At 40.6% G+C, this 21,973-nt stretch overlaps 1 long non-coding RNA gene across 1 annotated transcript in view; it reads right to left on the reverse strand.

Moving 5' to 3' along the window:
- LOC142249950 (uncharacterized) overlaps positions 1–21,973 on the reverse strand; it is a 134,367-nt gene that overhangs the window by 99,358 nt on the left and 13,036 nt on the right. Inside the window, exon 2 of the long non-coding RNA XR_012725111.1 lies at positions 9,972–10,044. This is a non-coding gene — a long non-coding RNA (uncharacterized LOC142249950). The remainder of the gene's footprint in view (positions 1–9,971; positions 10,045–21,973) is intronic.

Here is a 21,973-nt window from a genome sequence, read left to right on the forward strand (position 1 = left end):
AATCTCGCATGCCTGATGAGACACGTTATTTGATTGGGTGAGGAGGCTGAGTCGCTACTCTGATATTACACTAGAATCTGAGTTCTGCAAACCTTGGGATCTAGAGTTATCACTCCATACTTCCCTCTCGAATATTCAACAGAGAATCAAACATTCATTGGTTTGTAGAGACACAGTGATGGCATGGAAAGCAGTAAGGAAATATGACCTATCATGGCGAATCTCTAAGTACCTAAATATTTTGAGCTATCTGTAGTTTCCTTTGGTCAGAGAAAACAAACTCTTTATGGAATGGAGAAATAAAGGGATAAAAGGGGAGTGTTGGATTTGCTCCACGAAGCGGAAAACAGATATTTATGTCAAAAAGTGGTTGAAAAATTTGGGCTCTCCCCGTTGCAGTTCATACAATATACACAGGTCAACAATGGCATAATGCAGCACATCAGAGATGTTAAAAAAGAGCAGTTGTCGAACAATATGGATCGGGTTATCATGAGGGACATAAATGAAATTAACATATCAGTACTTCATAAAGACCTAAGAAGTTTTATTCCCACTCAATTCTGAAAAGGTCCTGGGGGCATGGGCTAGACAACTGGGTGACGTGGAAGCAGGGAAAAAGATACTCCAAGGGTGGACGTGAATGAGAAAGGCGGTAATTAACGAAGCATGGAGAGATACCGAATTCTGATTGATGCACAAGGCAATCTACGGTTTCAATATTCAAAGTAGACAAGACATAAATAAACTGCAAAACTGTTCCAAATGTAAGATGAAAACAAATTTATTTCACGGGGTATGGCAATGCGCAGAGTGAAAAACTTTGGAGGAAGGTACAATATATGGGGAGTCGTGTTTGAGTTAGACCCGATGTTATGGCTTTTCCATTATAAAAATGAGGGGGGGAGTGATCAAGGGCTGCAGGAGACCAAAGTACCAAAACTATTTCATAGTATAGCCATGATAAGCAAGAAAGCCATCTTTGGCCTCTTTCACACGCACGTGCCTGCGGTACGTGTTTGGCAGTTTTCTCACGTACCGGAGACATGTACACACGTAGACCTATGTATTCCTATGGTTTTGGACACACGTAAGTATTTTCGCACGGAACATGTGTCCGTTCCGTAGTTACGTGTGTTTCGCACGGCAACATGTCCGTTTTCTCTCCGGCATCATGGGTGTCACACAGAACGCAAATGTGTCACATGTAATGTAAACGGACCACACGGATGTGTTCTGTGTGACATGCACGGGAGAAAAGACATGTGTCTGTGAGAAAAAAAAAAACAAAAAACCTTTACTCACCTTCTCCAGCAACGCTGTCTCTGCCACTGCTGTCACTTGCTGCCGACCGCCGCTCATTATGCTCATTGAATATTCACTTCACTGCGGCCGGAAGCAGCAGCAGCGGGGAGTCGGCAGGACCGGAGACCGAAGATCAGAACCACGGACAGCGACGCCAGGGACAGGTGAGTAGAAAGTTCCCGTTCTCCGTGTGTTATCATGGATAACACACGGAGAACACACGTGTGCCATACACACAGCACACCGAGGGCAATACGCACCTTTGACACGTCCGTGAAAAACGTGCGTGATTTTCATGGACGTGTAAAGAGGACTTATGCAAATGGCTAGAAGGGAGTGTGCCATCCTTGGGAGAGGTGGTGGGCCAGATTAAATCTTTACTTAGGATAGAGAAAATTGAGGCAGAAAGGAATGGTCATGATTCGCCTCCCTATCCACATGGCTAGGGGGCGGAGCCTTCTCTCGGGCCTCACTTCCGGCCCCTGGATGCCTTAAAAGCTGACACTTCCAGTGAACCAGCGCCAGCTATAAAGCTTGGCTCTGCTTTGCCTGTGATTGCTGGTCCTGTGAGTGATATCCTGATCTGTCTGTTCCTGTGCCCCCGTGCCCTTGTCTGTGTTCCATCCCCTGGTCGTCCCTCCTGTCCTGTGTCCCCCCTCCTATTTCCCCACTCTGTTGCTTCCTCCGGTACTGACCTTAGCCTTACTTTGACTTCGCTTCTGCTCGCTCCTCCGGTCCTGCTTCTGCCCGTACGGTGTTTGACCCAGCCTGTCTGACTATTCCTCACATACCCTGCAGCTCTGCCTCTCAGCTGTGCTGATTAGGCAGTGCATGGGAACGCTGTGCATTTCCTTCCTGGTTCTCATTGCTCTGTGTAGTGTCGCCTGCTGCAGAGCTCTGGCTCCCCCTGGTGGCAGCATTACAGGAATAGAGATAAATTGACGTACAAATTCTTTCAGAAATGGAGGAAATTTATATTAAAACAATACTCCGTGGAATAAAAAGGTATAGTCACTCCCTTCACCTACACGGAATGGTACCTCTTTAGAAGATATTCAGGGTACTCTGGGAAAATTGAAGGTGCATACCTAGAATGAGTGTTTATATGTAACATTTTATTTTGGAACCTCTTGATGGTATCATGTTGCGAAATGTGAGTGTTCTTTACATTTTACTTGCATTTCTTTTTGTTTGTTTTTTTCTTTCCATATAAAATTATATGCATAAAGTTTAATGGTTGGTGAATGAATTTATTGAAGAGATGGACTTGTTCCATTAAGATAGTAAATGACCTCATGTGAGGGGATTGTTAAATGCTCTGATGTCCATAATCTTTTTGCCTATATCGTTATTGTATGCATTACGAAAATCTGGAATAAAGTTTTTGTTTAAAAAAAAAAACAAACAAAAAACCCCCAAAAAACATGCGGGTTTTCTTACACGTTTCAAGCGCAAAGTGCATAGATTATCTATGACTAAGACAGCTTTCACACTACGTTTTTTTAACACGTGTCATGAACGTTTTTTTAATGCAAAAACGGATCCAGTGCAAATGCATTTTCATTTCAATGCATTTGCAATGGACTCGCGTCAACATGCGTTCACATGTGTTTGCATGTGTTATAGTGAAGATCCAGTGACTTGCAGTTTTTTAACTTTTTTCAAAAACGCTACTTGTAGCGTTTTTGAGCTGTGTCCAAATACTGTTTTTCACTGGATCCAGACTACACTGCACGCAAACGCAAGTGAACGCTGGCATGCTGATAGACAGGATCCTGCTTGCTCTACTGAGCAAGCCCAGAAACCAGCCTGGCGTGATCAGTCTCTCTCTCCCCTTCCTCTCTCCCTCCCCCGCCTGAGAGTGGCGGATGCTCGTAACCAAGGTAAATATCGGGTAACCAAGCAAAGCGCTTGCTTAGTTACCCGATGTTTACCTTGGTTACCAGCGTCCGCAGCTTCCAGATGCCAGCTCCCAGTCTGTCATGTTCAGTTCCCCTCACTCCCGATCACATGACTACAATGCCCGCCCATAAACTTCAAGTGACAGGATCCTGCTAAATAACACATGCGTTTGCATGCGTTTTTCTTTGTAAAAACAGGATCCACTTTTTACAGCAAAAAAACGTTTATGATGCATGTTTAAAAAACGTAGTGTGAAAGCAGCCTAAGTGGGCACTTTGCGCTTGAAACGCGTAAGAGAACCAGCATGTTTTTTTTTTTTTAAATGTTTTGATATTAAGTTTATTTGCACAAAAATTAATTCTTTTATTCTGGTGCCTAGCCTATACAATTTTTTTATAGCACAATTCTTGACTTGGGTTATGCAGCAAATTTGTTTTTTTTAAATGTGGTTGTTAAATCCTGCAAGATTTTACCATATCTGGAAAAAAAAAATTAAAATAAGAATTTCGTTTTTTCAGCTATCACAACAATATTCTTTGCTAAGGATCCGCTGTTCAAGATTCATACATTCATTCGTGGGGTATATTTACAGTGAACATATTAATAACTCACCTTCCCTTCCCTCTGAACACCTGGATCTTTCACTCTCTTATAGGCATTCTCTGATAGCTGGGACAGGAAATCTCCACATAAATGCATTCTGATAAGGCATTACGAATTGTGGCAATTTTGTTCTTTTCCACCACATACTCCACACTATAATTATTACGTATAATGTAGAACATACATATATACATACAGACCAAAAGTTTGGACACACCTCATTCAAAGAGTTTTCTTTATTTTCATGACTCTGAAAATTGTAGATTCACATTGAAGGCATCAAAACTATGAATTAAAACATGTGGAATGAAATACTTAAAGTGTGAAACAACTGAAAATATGTCTTATATTCTAGGTTCTTCAAAGTAGTCACCTTTTGCTTTCATTACTGCTTTGCACACTCTTGGCATTCTCTTGATGAGCTTCAAGAGGTAGTCACCGGAAATGGTTTTCCAACAGTCTTAGCACTTGTTGGCCCTTTTGCCTTCACTCTGCGGTCCAGCTCACCCCAAACCATCTTGATTGGGTTCAGGTCTGGTGACTGTGGAGGCCAGGTCATCTAGCGTAGCAGCCCATCCCTCTCCTTCTTAGTCAAATAGCCCTTACACAGCCTGGAGGTGTGTTTGGGGTTATTGTCCTGATGAAAAATAACTGATGGTCCAACTAAACGCAAACCGGATGGAATAGCATGCCGTTGCAAGATGCTGTGGTAGCCATGCTGGTTCTGTATGAATTCAATTTTGAGTAAATCCCCAACAGTGTCAGCAGAAAAGCACCCCCACACCATCACACCTCCATGCTTCACGGTGGGAACCAGCCATGTAGAGTCCATCCGTTCACCTTTTCTACAAAGACATTGTGGTTGGATCCAAAGATCTCAAATTTGGACTCATCAGACCAAAGCACAGATTTCTACTGGTCTAATGTCCATTCCTTGTGTTCTTTAGCCCAAACAAGTCTAGTCTGCTTGTTGTCTGCCCTCATCAGTGGTTTCCTAGCAGCTATTTTACCATGAAGGCCTATATACATATATATATATATATACACACACACACACAATCCAATATATATAATAATATATAAAATACACAGACAGAATATGCGTATGTATATATAGATATATATATTGTGTATATGTATGTATATATACATATACATACACACACACACACACACACACTTACATATTATACCTATACATGTATACAGTGTGTGTATGTATATAATATATATATATATACACACATTATACACACACACACACACACATTATATACAATATTATACACAATATATATACATATTATCTATATATACACATACGCATATACTGTGTGTATTTTATATTATATACATACACACATATATATATATATATATATTTATACACACATATACACAGTATGTACACATATACATGCACACACTAGCTGTGCTACCCGGCTTCGCCCGGGTTAATATCTACTGTTAACAAAATAGAATGTGTTAACAAAAATTTATTCTGCACGCAAAAACCACAAAACAAATAAGATATGAATGTAATTATTAAAAGGCAAAAAATAAGCTAAGAGAAGCATTTCACAACATATATTTCAACACCACAGATATTCCACACAGATTTAACTAAATTGGCCAAGTAATGCATCATAGGACCTGTGAGTTTCTGCTCCTCGTTGTAAACTTTTTTTTTTTTTCTGAAGCACAATGTCACGGCTTTGAAAATCATTACCTACAATCAAGATGGCTACCTCATCAAATGTGGGAGCACTGAAACGTCGCTGATGTTCACCTCGTGGTGTTCTGTCAGCTCGAATGACAACCTTGTAATCGTCATTTGGCATGCATTCAAGTGCAGTCTTGAAAAGTTGAACATATGGATTGTTGGACTGAAGAACTGCTGCAGAATAGTGACAATATCAAGGCGAGTGTTAGGAATTAAAGAGCATCTCCGCTGAGCCTCTGCTTCTGCATTTCCCATGAAGAAGAGTTGAAGAAATTGAGGTTCTTCTCCTTGTAATGGAAGCAGTGACCCAATTGAGTGGTAAACCTGTCCTTGAACTTTAAATGTCGGCATAAATCCTGTTGTAAACATTTCTTTTGTTGCACCAAATGATGTCATTTGGAAGCAGGAGTTGTACTTCCTAATGTTATCCAAGAAATGCTTTAATATTGTACTGGTACCTGTCATCAGAGACTTTAGGGGATCTGGTGGTGACAGGAGAGGTGGAAGTTTTATCTTGCCATTTGCACAGCATAAACCTGACGGTTCATCTTACCATTTCAGGGCACTGCAGTACATGCAGACCATATCCATTTTTCCTATCTGAACTTTAGGATGATCCTGATAGTTTATGTCTGACTGGTAAGAAAAGGCAGTATGTTTCAAATCTCCAACCATTTCATGTGCCCTGGTGGAGGAAATAGCAATTCTCTTAGTGGCAAGTCGGCCTTCTCTCTGCTCAGATGACTCATTGGCCCTTGAGGATGCAGCTCTTCTCTTATCTATAAGCCTCGCTTCCCTCTCCTCAGAAAGTTAATTGGCTGTTGAGGAAGCAGTTCTTGTTCTCTTGTCTGCAAGCCTCGCTTCCCTCTCCTCAAAGTTCAGTGGCTCTTGAGGAAGCAGCTGCTGTTCTCATGTGTGTCAGCCTTGTTTCTCGGTCTTCACATTTTTCATTGGCCCGTAATGCACCTTTTCTTTTCGCATCAGCTGACATTCGTGCCAAGGAATTCCTTTTCTTATGAGGCATTATTGTGGTAAAAATAGTCTGTAACTGACCGTTTCTATATCCTCTCACATAGTACCTCTATGTGAGAGGATATAGAAACTGTCAGTTACAGACACATTACCTATATGACTGACATCAGCCTTTCCACCAACACACCCTAACTGACATCCTATTACCTCATACAAGCTTTGTTATACTGAGAATGTCCTTTGTTGCCTATATTAACCAATCAGAGCTCAGATTAATTAACTGTAGCAAAATAGAAGCTGAGCTGTGATTGGTTGCTATTGGCAGCCTGATAAATTCCCAGGCAACAGAAAGCCCTCCCCCTGACAGTATATATTAGCTCACACATACACATAGACAGGTCATGTGACTGACAGCTGCCGTAATTCCTATATGGTACATTTGTTGTTCTTGTAGTTTGGCTGCTTATTAATCAGATTTTTATTTTTGAAGGATAATACCAGACTTGTGTGTGTTTTAGGGCGATTATGTGGCGAGGCTGGTGTATGTGTGGTGAGATGTGTGCTGAGGCTGGTATATGTGTTCAAGCACGTGGTAGTGTGTGGCGCATTTTGTGTGTGTGTTCATATCCCCGAGTGTGGTGAGTATCCCATGTCAGGGTCCCACCTTAGCAACTGTACGGTATATACTCTTTGTCGCCATCTCTCTCATTCTATAAGTATCACTTGTTCACATCTGGCAGCTGTCAATTTGGCTCCAACACTTTTCGTTTCACTTTTCCCCCATTATGTAGATAGGGGCAAAATTGATTGGTAAATTGGAACGCGCGGGGATAAAATTTCGCCTCACAACAGAGCCTATGACGCTCTCGGGTCCAGATATGTGAGTGTGCAAAGATGCACACACACATACATACAGCGCTGGCAAAAATTAAGAGACCACTGCTAAATTTTCAGTCTTAAAGATGGATAGTCACAAGCCATCAAACAAAGAAGAACTGCTTACATTTTTGCTCCAGGAGTGGCATAAGGTCACCCAAAAGCAGCGTGAAAGACTGGTTGAAAGCATGCCAAGACGCATGAAAGCTGGGATTAAAAATCATGGTTATTCCACAAAATATTGATTTCTGAACTCTTCCTGAGTTAAAACATTATTAGTATGGTTGTTTCTAAATGATTATGAACTTGTTTTCTTTGCATTATTTGAGTTCTGAAAGCAATGCATTGTTTTTTGTGATTTTGACCATTTCTCATTTTCAGAAAATAAAAATACAAAATGTATTGCTTGGAAATTCAGAGACATGTTGTCAGTAGTTTATAGAATAAAAGAACAGTTTACATTTTACTCAAAAATATAAAGAGAAATATCAGAAAAACCTAAAAATTTGCAGTTGTCACTTAATTTTTGCCAGAGCCGCATACACATACATACACACACACAAAAATACACATAAGTGCACACAAATATAAAATATTATATTATATATATATATATATATATATATATATATATAAATATATATATATATATATAAATATATATATATATATAAATATATATATATATATATATATATATATATATATATATATATATATATATACATATATATATATATATACATATACATACACACACATACGTATATATTTTCTTTCTTTGCTACTTTACGAGGGGTTGTCCCTTTAAGAAACTTGCCCTGGGAACTAAGATTTTCTGAAAGACATACTGCACTTTACTCACTGTCACTAGGGCAAGTACTGAATCTCTGCTGCTGTTCTCGGTATCAGATACTGGCTGTGGTGCGGACGTCATGTCAACAGCACTGCCGTCAATCAGTGAGCTCAGTAGCTCTTTCTGAGTAGACTAAACACCCTTCTGACAGCTGCTGAACTCATCAATTTTTGATAGCTGCACTCATATCACATCAACAGTGCAACAACTAATCAGTAAGCGCTCTCATTTCAGAGAAAATGATTTGAAGATCCGAGGGCCATCCATAGTCAGAGATGAGGCTAGTCTGGCACAGTATCCGGCCGGTTTCTCCCCACATCACTTAAGTTGACGGATATGTCCCCTCCCAAGTGTTTACTTGGCAAAAGACCTGTCAATCAACTAGACTGGTGCAGGGAGAAGCGGCCGGAGGCCGACCCAGACTAGTCTTGTCTATTCCTAAGGTTCTATAAAACCTGAAACTAATATACCTGGTTGTGCAACCAGGCTCTGCATCATGGTGCCCATAGTTTAGGCAGCTGAATCAAATGACAAGTTTAATTTCAAAGCGTAGAACCAGCCAAAAACTTGAACAGAATACAAAACATGTAAAATGTAAACCCGCAATATCAGATCTAATACCATTTTTAAAGAATCCTTTTACCAAATTTTTCATGTTGAACTGGACACCAGTTATATGGCGGTGTGCACAAGTTGTGTTTTTTTGGTGTAGTTTTGTCACAAAATCGCATGCTATCTTTATGCCGGCGAAAGAGTGCTAAAGTGCTGTGCGCACGTTGCTTATTTTTTTTACTTGCAAATTTGCTGCAAAAATTAATCTCCAGCATGTCAATTGTTGGTGTATTTTGCAGCCCTTCCACCCATTGATTTCATTTAAAAAAAAAAAAAAAATGCACGGCACAAAAACGCACTAAAAACATACCAAAATACGTTTTTTGGTGCGTTTTCCTGCAAAAAATGTGTTCACCAAATCTGCAGCGTGCGCACATAGCCTAACAATGGCTGCAGAAGAAAAAGTTTTATGGGGGGGGGGGGGGGTTTGCCCGTGTTGTAGAGATGCTAGCAATCAAATATTTGGCACCTAATGAGTTAACATTAGTTAAGACCAAGTGGATGTTATTAGATAGAAATACACATCGCAGTGAAAACTAACTCCTGTATCATGGTGATCAATCATAAGAAGGCAGCAACACAGAAGTGCAGAAGATCCTGGGCTGTGATCAGGGTGATACGACCAGAGTCCGGGGTGTGCAGCCTAAATAAACAATGAAGATTATTACACAGCACAGAATTGCTGAATTATTTACAGGAGATAATGTATCCCCAGTTCTGGCCTGGATGACTGCACTTCTATGTTGATGCCTGCTTATCATTGCTCAGCTTCAGGTAGCAGGCAGCAGATCTCGCCCCCAGTGATTATACATCACCCACTGACTTAAAATTGACTCATTAGGTGGTAAATGTTTCATTGCTAATATCTCTGCAATGGAGAAAAAAAAAAAAAAAAGTTTTATTTTGTTTGGCAGCCACTATTACATCATGTGTCCAGTTGAACGTGAAAAATTTGGAGAAAGGTTCTCCTTAAGGCTTCAAACTGCTTCGCATACATAAAAACAGGCTCCTCAGTCTACTTACTTAGAGAAAGTCAATGTTTTAAATATAAACAATTATTACATAGCTTTAATGCGTTTTTTCTCATTGAGAACATTTTACATTTTATAACATTTTACTTACCACAGCTCCCACTCCGTAACTGGTAGCAGGGGCCAGGGCATGATATGGGTCAGCTGTATATACCCTCCCGTATCTGCACAGGAAAACAATGTATACAATGTAAGCAGCAGCAGCTTTTATACAAATGTTATAATTCAACCCTATAATCAAAATCAATAATAGTTTTTAACATTACCCCCTTCACGACATATGACGTAAATTTGCATCATTTGTTGTGTCCCTTGCTTTGATGTGGGATTGCACACAGAGCCCGCATCTTTCCTCGCACATTATAGCTGATTATATCAGCCATCATGTGCCTCTAACAGCCATGGGGGATTGAAGAAGCTCTGTATAGCACCAGCAATTGGACGATCACAGCTTCAAGTCCCCTAAGGAAACTAGTAAATATAAGAAAAAGTCGGAAAAAGTTTTTAAAATTATGAAAAAAAAAAACACACAAAAAGTTCAAATCACTCCCCTTTTGCTCCATTGAATATAACAATTAAATAAAAGAAAATACACATATTTGGTATCAGTTATGTCTTATCTATCAAAATATAAAATAAATGAATCCAATCAGTAAACACTAACAAAAAAAAAAAATACCAGAATTAAAGTTTTGTTGGCCATTGCAATAAAATGCAATAAGACAATCAAAACATCTACTTCAAAATAAGATCAATCAAATCGACAGCTCAGGATGAAAAAAGTAAGCCATCACACAGCCCCAGATCCCAAAATATAAAAACGTTACAATTCTCAGAAAATAGCAACAAAAGTGGAAAAAAAATCTCAAAACGTCCAATTTTTTCCCCACTATTTAAGTAAAAAACAACCCAAAAACTATACGTTTTGTAGCTACAGTATGTAATCGTACTGACCTGGGAAATCATATTGCCAGGTCAGTTTTGTATATAAGATACATGGTAGATATATCCAAAAAACAATTGTGGAATTGCACTTTTATTTTGCAATTTGACCACGCTGCCATTTTCTTCCCGTTTTCCAGTACACTATTCGAAAATGCAACTTGTCCCGCAAAAAACAAGCCCTCATATGGCTATGTTGACAAAAATAAAAAAAAGTGATGGCTTTTGGAAGATGGGTTCCAAAAAAACGTAAAAAAACCACTCAAAAACCTTAAATGGCCATGGCGTGAAGGGGTTACAGTAGTGGATAAGAAGCCATATTACAGGAATTATAAAATACACATATCCATTCAAAAATCTACTGTGCTATCCAAACACATTACATGCTCACTTGATTTCATCTGTTTTTATCAATTTGTCACATTTAGGCTGGGGCTAGATGGTGACTTTGGGCAAGACATCTCTGAAGTGGCCAAAGTTCACACTAGGTGTCGCTGCTATGCAGCGCAAAACATTTGGAAGGGTTTGCTTTGCAACCCAAGGGTACTAAAAACACAACAGGAAAGTTGCAAAAAATCCAAACCACATAGAACTTTTGTATCTGGCTTGTCGCGCTAACCTTGGGGTTAATTCACTTGGATTGCGCTGCGATGTAGCAATGACACCAAGCGAACCCTTCCCCACGGTCACCAATTTTCCCCTTCCTGACTAGGCTAGAATTTTCAATTTAGGCATGTAATTTTTTGAGGTAGTAACTTTGAAAAACATGATGTCAGAATCACTGGGATTAGAAGGGTGACAAAAATTAAAAACAAAAAATGTACATTATGTTCGTGATAAACTTAAATGTGATTAGCAGTTATAAAAATCCATTTGACAAATTTGGAAAAAAAAAAATCTAACTATTTTTAACATTTGAATTGTTATGCCTTTAAAATAATTACCCATACTTCCAAACTTAAAGAGAAACAGAGGGACACAAAAAAACGAAAACAGTACGGGTACTAGCTTAAAAATTCATCATTTGACAGCCAGTTCCTAGTGAAGCCCATTAAGTTCCCCCACCTTTGATATCACTTAAAAGTGCCCATTAAACAGTGTAAACAGTGTAAACAGTTTAAACAGTGTGATGTCTCCCATATTCCCCCACACAGTATGACACTCCTATAGTCCACACATCACACAGTATGACACTCCTATAGTCCACATACCATACAGTATGACCCTCCTATAGTCCACACACCACACAGTATGACAACTCCTATAGTCCAGACACCACACAGTATGACAACTCCTATAGTCCAGACACCACACAGTATGACACTCCTATAGTATGACACTCCTATAGTATGACACTCCTATAGTATGATACTCCTATAGTCCACACACCACACAGTATGACACTCCTATAGTCCACACACTACACGTTATGACACTCCTATAGTCCACACACCACACGGTATGACACTCCTATAGTCCATACACCACACAGTGTGACACTCCTATAGTCCACACTCCACATAGTATGAAACTCCTATAGTCCACACACCACAAAGTATGACACTCCTATAGTCCACAGACCACACAGTATGACACTCCTATAGTCCACAAACACGCATAAAATGATGTCCCCACTTCCAACACCCACTCTCACTGTATAATGTTCCATAGTTCCCTTCCCAAAGTGGGCAATTTTTTTTTTTGTGCTTTTGTCTCCCATTCTTCCAAGAGTCATAATCTTTTTATTTTTCTGTCCACATAGACCTACGAAGCTTCTTTTTGTTTTGCAGGGCAACTTGTCCTTCTAAAAGACAAGATTGATTATACCGCCTAGTGTACTGAAAAGCGGTAAAGCAATTCCAAAAACGGTGAAATTGGAGAAAAGCATTAAAAAAGCTCTGCACCCTTCAAGTCGGAGACGGTTTTTTGGGAGTAGTTTTTATGCTGCACATTGTGTGTTAAGAATGACCTGGCAACACGATTCTCTTCATCAATACGATTGCGGTTATACCAAATGTATACAAGTTTTTTTTATTTTTTTAATGGTGAAAAAAAATGTAAAATATTTTATTGTACCAACATTTAAATGTATTCATTTTTCGCTCGATAGAGCTATGTGAGGGATTATTTTTTGGAGGGCAAGATAACATTTTTATTGATACCATTTTGGGATAGATGTGACATTTTGTTCGCTTTTTACAGCATTTTTGCAGTCTTGTGATTACAGCACTTACATTTTGTTTTTAATTTTTTTCCTGTTTACCCATCAGGTTCATAAATTTTATATTTTGATAGAGCGGACTTTTCTATCTAGACTGGGCGATACCACATTATTAAAATTATGTTTATTTTTGTTTGAAGGGAGGGTGATTCAAACTTGTGTTTTTATTTCTTTTAAGCTTTGTTTTTTCCTTCTAACTGTATTTATTGTGGATTGTACTACACACAGTAATACCACAATATTGCTGAATATAGTAAAATGATTGCCTCCTGTGAAGCCCAACCATAGGCTCTGTGATAACAAGCATGAAAGTCTGCTAGTCAGCCCATCGACACCCCACTACAATGTCACAGGGTGCTGATGGAGGCATAGAATAATGTGCCTCCATTATTAAGGTCATTGTCACAGTCTGATAGCTGAATGTAACCCCTTCACCGCCCGGTGATTTAGTTTTTTCCTCCTTTTCCTCCAAGAGCCATAACTTTTTTATTTTTCCATCAAGAAGCTTGTTTTTTTGCAGGACAAGTTGTACTTTTCATTGACACCATTCATTCTGCCACATATTGTACTGGTAAAAAAAAAAAAAAAAAAAAAAAAAGATGAAATTCACAATTGCTTTTTGGGTTATTATTTACCATGTTCACTATACAGTAAAACTGACCTGCCCTGGCAATATGATTTTCCAGGTCAGTGCAGGCAAGTAAAAGGGACTGTCAGTAGAGGATGATTGTTCAAACCAAGTACAGGCACTCTGTGCCTTATGGCGCAGAAAATCATTTCAATATACTTTTCCACCTGCTTGTTTTCCCATCTACCTGCGCCTTTCTCTGCCTTTATGAAGTCCGATCGGTCAAAAAGAAAGTGGATGGTGGAGATAGAGGGAACAACAAGCAGATGGGAAGGTGTGATTAACCCCTTCACCCCCCCCAGCCTGTTTTCACCTTCCTAAGAAAAAAAAAAAAAAGACAGTTGCACGCTGTAGTGCTGAGATACTGTATGTGTAACAATGAATATAGTAATAAAGACATGCAATACTGCTATGAAAAACATGGAAAAATTGAGATACTTAGCACACAAGCACTTAGCCAGTTTTATGTGACCCCAAAAGCCAATATTAAGCCTCTTATTGTTCGGTCCCTGCCTACTCTAATGCTTCTTTTTGGGTTAAAAGGTCCAATTTATAGGCAGATAGGAACCTGCTAATAAAAGAATTCAAATTGCCTAAGGTTGATGAGAAGGAGTGCTCAATCAGAAGGCCAATTCATAGTGACAATTTAACTTGTGGAAAACACCCATGGAGTGAAACGCAATGAATGTTGCATAACTAAAAATTGCAAATAAACCCTTGTAATACTCAGTAAATTATAGTGCTCATACACAGTGTCCAGGTTGTGTTTCTGGAGACACACACCCTTGTAAATTAAGCGGGCTCTCCTCACAACAATAATGACAAAAATGTGGACGTCATCTGTGGTTTAGGAGTAAATACAAGGCACTCTTCAAATAATTTGCATATAATTTATTACAAAAAAAGGAGCGTTGCAAACATGTGACGTTTCGGCCACTTGATGGCCTTCATCAGACAACTCACAAAAATGTTCACTGTAAGTACTGAAATGTAACAACAGTGGACACCGCTGTTTCATACCGCTATTCTCATACTGAAACTAGCTCCGTACATAAGTCTAGATCTGACATAGTGCTGTCTATCACTGCCCACATTGCCATTTATTTGTTGATTACGATCTTGTACATAAGACGCTGCTTTAACCTGAGATAGCAGTACACATCGCTGCTTGTGATTCCATTTCAGTACTTACATTAAACATTTTTGTGAGTTGTCTGATGAAGGCCATCAAGTGGCAGAAACGTCACATGTTTGCAACTCTCCTTTTTTTGGAATAAATTATATGCAAATTATGTGAAGAGTGCCTTGTATTTACTTGGATACGGATAGTTTGGAAGCCGACAAGTGCACCTCCTACTCTCCACTAATGTGACTAGTGCCTTATCCTGCTTCATCTGTGGTTTAGGCATATTGTGGAACTCATAAAAAGAGGGGAGCATTTGGATTTGGGAGTGCAGATTTTGCTTTTCCAGAGCCTTTGCACTACCAGTAATGTGGAAGACCCCTATTTTTCCGTTAACAAATGAAGGACCTGAGTGGGACTTTTTTTTGTGGGATGAGTTGAATGCTACATAGTGGTAATTTGGGTATAGACCATTTTGAATCAGTTCACATTTACCCTGTGCTCTATGCTGAGCACTTACATAGGATTTTCCCATTTATATCTCCGAAATAGGTGATTTAGGTGAAACCCCAGACGGATCAACTGACTATAATGAGGAATGAGAGTTAGGCCATGTGCGCACATTGCGTTTTTTTCTGTGTTTTGGCTACGTTTACAACTGTACTGTGTCTTTGACAAAATGCATGCGTTGTGATTCCCCAGCAAAGTGTATGAGAATCATGCAAAATCTGTGCGCACGATGCTTTTTGAAACGCAGCGTTTTGTCAAAAAATTGTCAAAATCTCTGCGTTTGAAGAAGCGACATGTCAATTGTTTTTGCCATTTTGGCTGCGTTCTACACCCATTGAAATCAATGAGTTGTAGAAAAACCCTGCCAAAATGTTAAGCAGTGCGCTTACATTGCATTATTGTTGCGATCCGCATGTTTTGTTTTTTTTTTTTTTTTTTAACATAAAGGCAGGTCTTTCGTCTTTCTCTCTCTGTCGGTCAGTCTGTCGGTCGGTCTCTCTCTCTCTATGTCTCTATCTCTCTCTGTCCATGTCTGTCTCTCCCTCCCACCCCCTCTCTCATACTCACCGATCACCGGCGCGGCCCTGCACGGTGTTCACACTGTAGCGGCTTCTCCTCTTTTGAAAATACCGGCCGCTCATTAATCATCACACATTCCCTGCTTCCCCTGCCCACTGGCGCCTATGATTGGTTGCAGTCAGACATGCCCCCACGCTGAGTGACAGCTGTCTCACTGCAACCAATCACAGCCGCCGGTGGGAGTGTCTATATCGAGCAGTAAAAAAAATTGGAAAAAAAAAACAAAAAAAAAACCGACGTGCGGTCCCCCCAATTTGAATACCAGCCAGGGTAAAGCCACACGGCTGAAGGCCGATATTCTCAGGATGGGGAGCTCCACGTTATGGGGAGCCCCCCAGCCTAACAATATCAGCCAGCAGCCGCCCGGTATTGCCGCATCCATTAGATGCGACAGTCCCAGGACTTTACCCGGCTCATCCCAAATTGCCCTGGTGCAGTGGCAAACGGGTTAATAAGGAGTTAATGGCAGCAGCCCATAGCTGCCACTAAGTCCTAGGTTAATCATGGCAGGTGTCACCCCGAGATACTTTCCATGATTAACCTGTAAGTTAAAGAAAATAAACACACACATCTAAAAAATCTTTTATTTGGAATGAAAGACAAAAAAAACCCCTCTTTCACCACTTTATTAAACCCCCAAATACCCCTCCAGATCCGACGTAATCCATGCAAGGTCCCACGACGCTTTCAGCTCTGCTACATCAGAAGCTGACAGAAGTGGCAGTAGAACACCGCTGCTCCTGTGAGCTCCAAGCAGCAACTGAAGTGAATCGCGCGATCAGCTGTGCTGTCACTGAGGTTACTCGTGGCCACCGCTCTCAGGTGGAGGTCTGCAGCTGTGGCCGCGAGTAACCTGAGTGAAAGCACAGCTGATCGCGCGGCTCGCTGCAGTCACTCAGGGGATTTGCGATCACAGGTGAGTCCTTCCCGTGTGACCGTGGCCGCGCGATCACAATGAAGTCGGGTGAAGTTCATCCGAGTTCATTCTGATCGAGCGACACTCTCTCGCAGCCAGCCATGCTCTTTTTGACAGTGCGGTCCCACTCGGCTCTGCTGCAAGTCTATGGGGATGCTGCAGAGCCGAGTGGGACCGCACTGTCAAAAATGTGCGTTCTGGATGCTTTTCCCACTCTGTCTATGGCCTGCGACACACATCCATGCCGCCAGTACGTGTTTGCCATTTTTTGCACGTACCGGCGGCACGTTCAGCAATGCTACCCTATTGTAGCAGGCACACACCCGTAAAACCACACGGAACGTGTGTCCGTGTGCGTTTGTACGTGTGTGCGTTTTTCTACACGCTGACATGTCAGTGTTTTCTCCCGCAGCACGTGTGTCATACGGCCCGCACCCGTACCACACGAGTGTAGTGTGGATGCGGTCCCGTGTGACACGCGCCAGAGAAAACACACGTGTCAGAGAAAGGAAAAAAACAAAAAAACAAAACCTTAACTCACCTTCTCCAGCCCTCCTGTCTCTGCCGCTGCTGTCGCTTTCTGCCGACTGCCGATCATTATTCTCATTTAATATTCACTTCACCGCCTGGCAGCAGCAGCAGCAGCGGGGAGACGGGAGGGCTGGAGAACCGAAGATCAGCACCACGGACAGCAGGAAGGACCACGTGAGTATGCAAATTACCAGTTCTACGTAGAACACACGTGGCCCGCACGTACCAGAGACACGTACTTACCTGCACGCAACACGCATCTGAAATACGTGTCTCTCGGCACGTGCGTGATTTTCACTTAAGTGTGTCGGAGGCCTATGGCAGAGCAAGCATTTAGAATGCATGAATTCTCCAGGAATGTGCACACGTTGCGTTCTGCCGAATGAGTCTCAGAACGCAGCTTTTTCTTCTGCGTTCTGAGACACACGTGCAGTGACTTACACGCTGCGGAATAGAATGCAACGTGCGCACACGGCCTTACTCCATTTGACCTCTGTTCAGCGGTGTCAATCTTTTCAAAGGTACACAAAACTGATTATGACCGCATTTTTGTGCATGTCTAAAAAGGCGTGTAAAAAGATGGACACAGTGGGACTACAGGCCAGACGAGAGGTAAAGTGACTGCCTCATTACAGTGAATTTTTAGAGATTTCAATGTAATCTTCACTGTAAAGCTCTCAGCAAAGAGCGCAAGATAAATGTGAGTTGCGCCATACTGTGATCTTTGGGAGGCAGAATAAATCAAAAGCAGTTGAATAATTAATATGTAATTAGGTGGCGTTATTCCTCAGGTCAGTACGATTACAGTGATATCAGGTTTATATAGTTTGGGCTACTATCACAATAAAATGTTTGTTTTTTTTTTCCCAAAAAAAGGTTTTTTGCATCATAGTATTTTGAAGGCTATAGTTTTGTATTTTTAATTTTCTGCCGACAGTCATGTGAAAATTTGTTTTCTTTGTGAGGAGTATTTTTTTTTATTATTATTATTATTATTATTATTATTATGCAGAATCAAGAAGAAACAGCAATTCAGGATTTTTTTTAAACGCAGTTCACCGTGTTATCAAAGTAATTAGATAGTGTTATTCTTCAGGTCAGTACGATTACAGCAATACTATGTTAATGCTGTGTGCACATGGTGCGTTTTTTGTTGCATTTTTCTGCCATGGGGTGCAGAAAACATCTGCACTAAATATTCCACATGTGCACATACCCTTCTAACAGAAGCAAAACCTAAAAAAAAAAAAAGTTATATATATCGGTTTTATAGAAAAAAAAAAAAGTGTTTTTGCATTGCTCCATTAAGAGCTATAGCTTTATTTTTTTCGCTGCTGGAGCTATATTTTGGTTTGATTTTTTGGGGACATGATGAGGTATTCATATTTATACATGACTTTTTGATTGTGTTTTATTTCCGTTTTTGTCAGCTGTATGGTGAAAAGACAGTTTTTGCTACTGTTTTTTTGCGGTCTTCACTTAAATCTTTATTTTTATAAAAATCTTTATTTTTTATATAGCACTAATATTCCGCAGCGCTTAATCAGCAACATTGTCATCATTGGGGCTCACAATCTAAATTCCCTATCTGTATATATTTTCAAGGAGTTAACTAGCTACAGTTTTATAGATTGGATTGCTTCAAACACAGCAATACCAAATGTGTGTATTTTTTATAAACACAAATATACATATTTAACATTTTTTTTGTCCCTTATTTTGATTTTCTAAACATTTTTACAATTTAACTTTTTTAAAAAAAAAACAACCCAAAAACTTTTTTAATTAGTCCCTATATGGGACTTTAGCTTTTATTACACTGATTGCTGATATGTATTGAAATGCAACATCATTGCAATACATTATATTTGTCAGTGCCGCACTGTCATAGGCCTCAGAGATCATGCTCCTGGCATGATGTCAGAGGCTTTCTAGTCCTGGGTGACCAGGAGATTGTCTTGATGACCTCGGTCACCATGGTGATGATCGGGCCCTGGCGATCACATCGCCGGGGCACCAACCGAAGGTTAGAGGGAGCACATTCCCTTTCCAGCCGCCTAAATGCTGTGATCAATATCTATTACAGCATTTATGGTTATACAACCAGGGACAGCGCGATGACCATCCCTGGCTGTGACAACTGGGGTTCGGCTGTCAAAAAAGCCAAAGTCCTGGTGGCAATCGCACAAGCACAACTCTTTTGCATGCACGACTACCAAGACATACTGGGTATGTCCAAAGTCTGGAATTCCTCTACAAGCAGGACATACCCAGTAAGCCCAAGGTCGGGAAGTGAAAAATGATTGGCCCCGCTATGAAGCGCCTGCACTTAGCACAGAATGACTTTTCAAGTCTAGTCCCTTAAGGCCCCTTTCACACATCCGTGTTTTGCAATCAGTCTCAATCCGTCGAAATGTGAAAAAAAACCGGATCCAGTGCTGATCCTTTTTTTTCTCATTGACTTGTACTAGTGAGGGATTGCGAAGGATGGCCTCACGTTACATCAGTTGTGCGACGGATCCGTCGACAAATGACGGAGACAACGTCCATAGTAGCGTTTTTTGTGTGCATCGAAAAAATGGACCGCGACGGATCCATCGCCATCCGTCGTTTGTTGTAATGGAAGCCTATGGGCGCAGGATCCATCGTTATCTATGAAATGACGGATTTGTCGTCCGATTCTTTTTTTTATAACCGAGCATGACCAGAAGTGTTATAAAATCACTGCTGGCCAGGAAAAAAAAAAAATGGTACAACAGATCTGTTTTTTTACAGGTTTTGTCGCATCAGTTTTACCACAATCTGTAACGTATCCATCGCATCAGTCACAAAACGGATTGTGACTGATGCGAAAAAACTGATGTCTGAAAGAGGCCTAATAGGTTAAAAGTGGTTGGCGGAGCTACACTGTACCCATGGATGTTTGAGATAATGGCTTTGACATTGTCACCACCTACCTGCTGGATAGGAGATGGGGTCAACCCCATAAGCCTGCTTTAGACACCTGCTATTGACTTACACCATATAAGTATAGTGGATACCGATAAAGTTTAAAATTGTATTCCTTAAGTAATTAAAAAGGTAAGGAATTTATTAACCCTACACAGGTCTTAACGCAATGCAATGTAAATATTGGAGGGTAAAGCAACATTTTAGTGGAAAAAAGGAGGGTTATTTGACTGAGGGCAGCTAAGATGGAATAGATTAAGGGCCCTTGAACAGCAAAAAATGTTCTCACTGGCCACTGGGAGTTTTGACGTCCCTGAAAGGACCGGATGTATGTTCTCAGAAAGGTTCCATTTTATCAGAGGTAGGATTACAGTGACAGGTAAAACCTGTATGCACAGGTGATAACATAGGAGCCACCAGTCACAACAAGCAATGTAACAGGCTCATTTGGATGTATCAATACAAAAATATGTTCAGAGTTTTTCAATGTCGCTAATGTACAAATCTTTCCTGAAACAGTAAGTAGGAGTCTAAAAAAGCCACAGTACAGTGCGACAATTGCAACCCAATTTTGCTTTTTGATAAAAATTGTGATATGAAGGGGAAAATAATCCCAAAACAGATTGACATAATTATTTCAAAAATACAAACACTAAACCTGACTTAAAATAGGTAATTTTCGGATGAGGGGCAGAATTTTTTTCCTCCCACAAAAAATGTTGCTTTAACGCTATATTTTCATTTTTACAAGTGGTTGTAGAAGGAAATAAATCACATTTTTTTAAGCAAAATCTCCAGAATAGGGCAATACCCCATATATGGGTTGTACACTACTGTTTGGGCATATGGATGGTCTCAGAAGGAAAGAAACACTATTTGGCTTTTGGAGAGCAATTTTGTCTAGAATAAATTGTAGGTGCCTCAGAGTTGCATTTCCACAGCCACTGAAGTACCAAGACAGCAGAATTCCCACACTGACCCAATTTTGGATACTACAAACCTTAAATTCATATAAGGGTATTTTCACACAGTGCATCTTTGCTAACCACAAAGATGCAGCTCCTATTAATGACCTGTAGCAAAATAGAAGCAGAGCTGTGATTGGTTGTTATAGGCCACCTGATAAATATTCAGGCTGTCAAAACAGCCAATAGATTACCTCCCACATACAGTTTCTGTTTGTGTATGCGTGTCTTTCTGGCCGCCTGTCTCTTTCAGTCCGCCGTCTTTCTGCATTTCTGCTCGCCCGCCCGCACACCTGTTTGTCTGTGTCTCCCTTCCCGTCTCTGTGTCTCCCTTCCCGTCTCTGTGTCTCCCTTCCCGTCTCTGTGTCTCCCTTCCCGTCTCTGTGTCTCCCTTCCCGTCTCTGTGTCTCCCTTCCCGTCTCTGTGTCTCCCTTCCCGTCTCTGTGTCTCCCTTCCCGTCTCTGTGTCTCCCTTCCCGTCTCTGTGTCTCCCTTCCCGTCTCTGTGTCTCCCTTCCCGTCTCTGTGTCTCCCTTCCCGTCTCTGTGTCTCCCTTCCCGTCTCTGTGTCTCCCTTTCAGTCTGTATTTGTATGTGTGTGAGTCTCTTTCTGTGTGTGTCTCTCCATAATAGGAGTCTATAACAGATTTTTCCCAGCTCCATTGACTATACTGTTAGCAAGTGTTTTGGTGAATAACTAAAGCGTGGGTTTAAATTTTCCCTCAAAACATA

The sequence above is a fragment of the Anomaloglossus baeobatrachus genome, chromosome 8 (genome assembly GCF_048569485.1).
Source record: "Anomaloglossus baeobatrachus isolate aAnoBae1 chromosome 8, aAnoBae1.hap1, whole genome shotgun sequence".
Lineage (NCBI taxonomy): Eukaryota > Metazoa > Chordata > Amphibia > Anura > Aromobatidae > Anomaloglossus > Anomaloglossus baeobatrachus.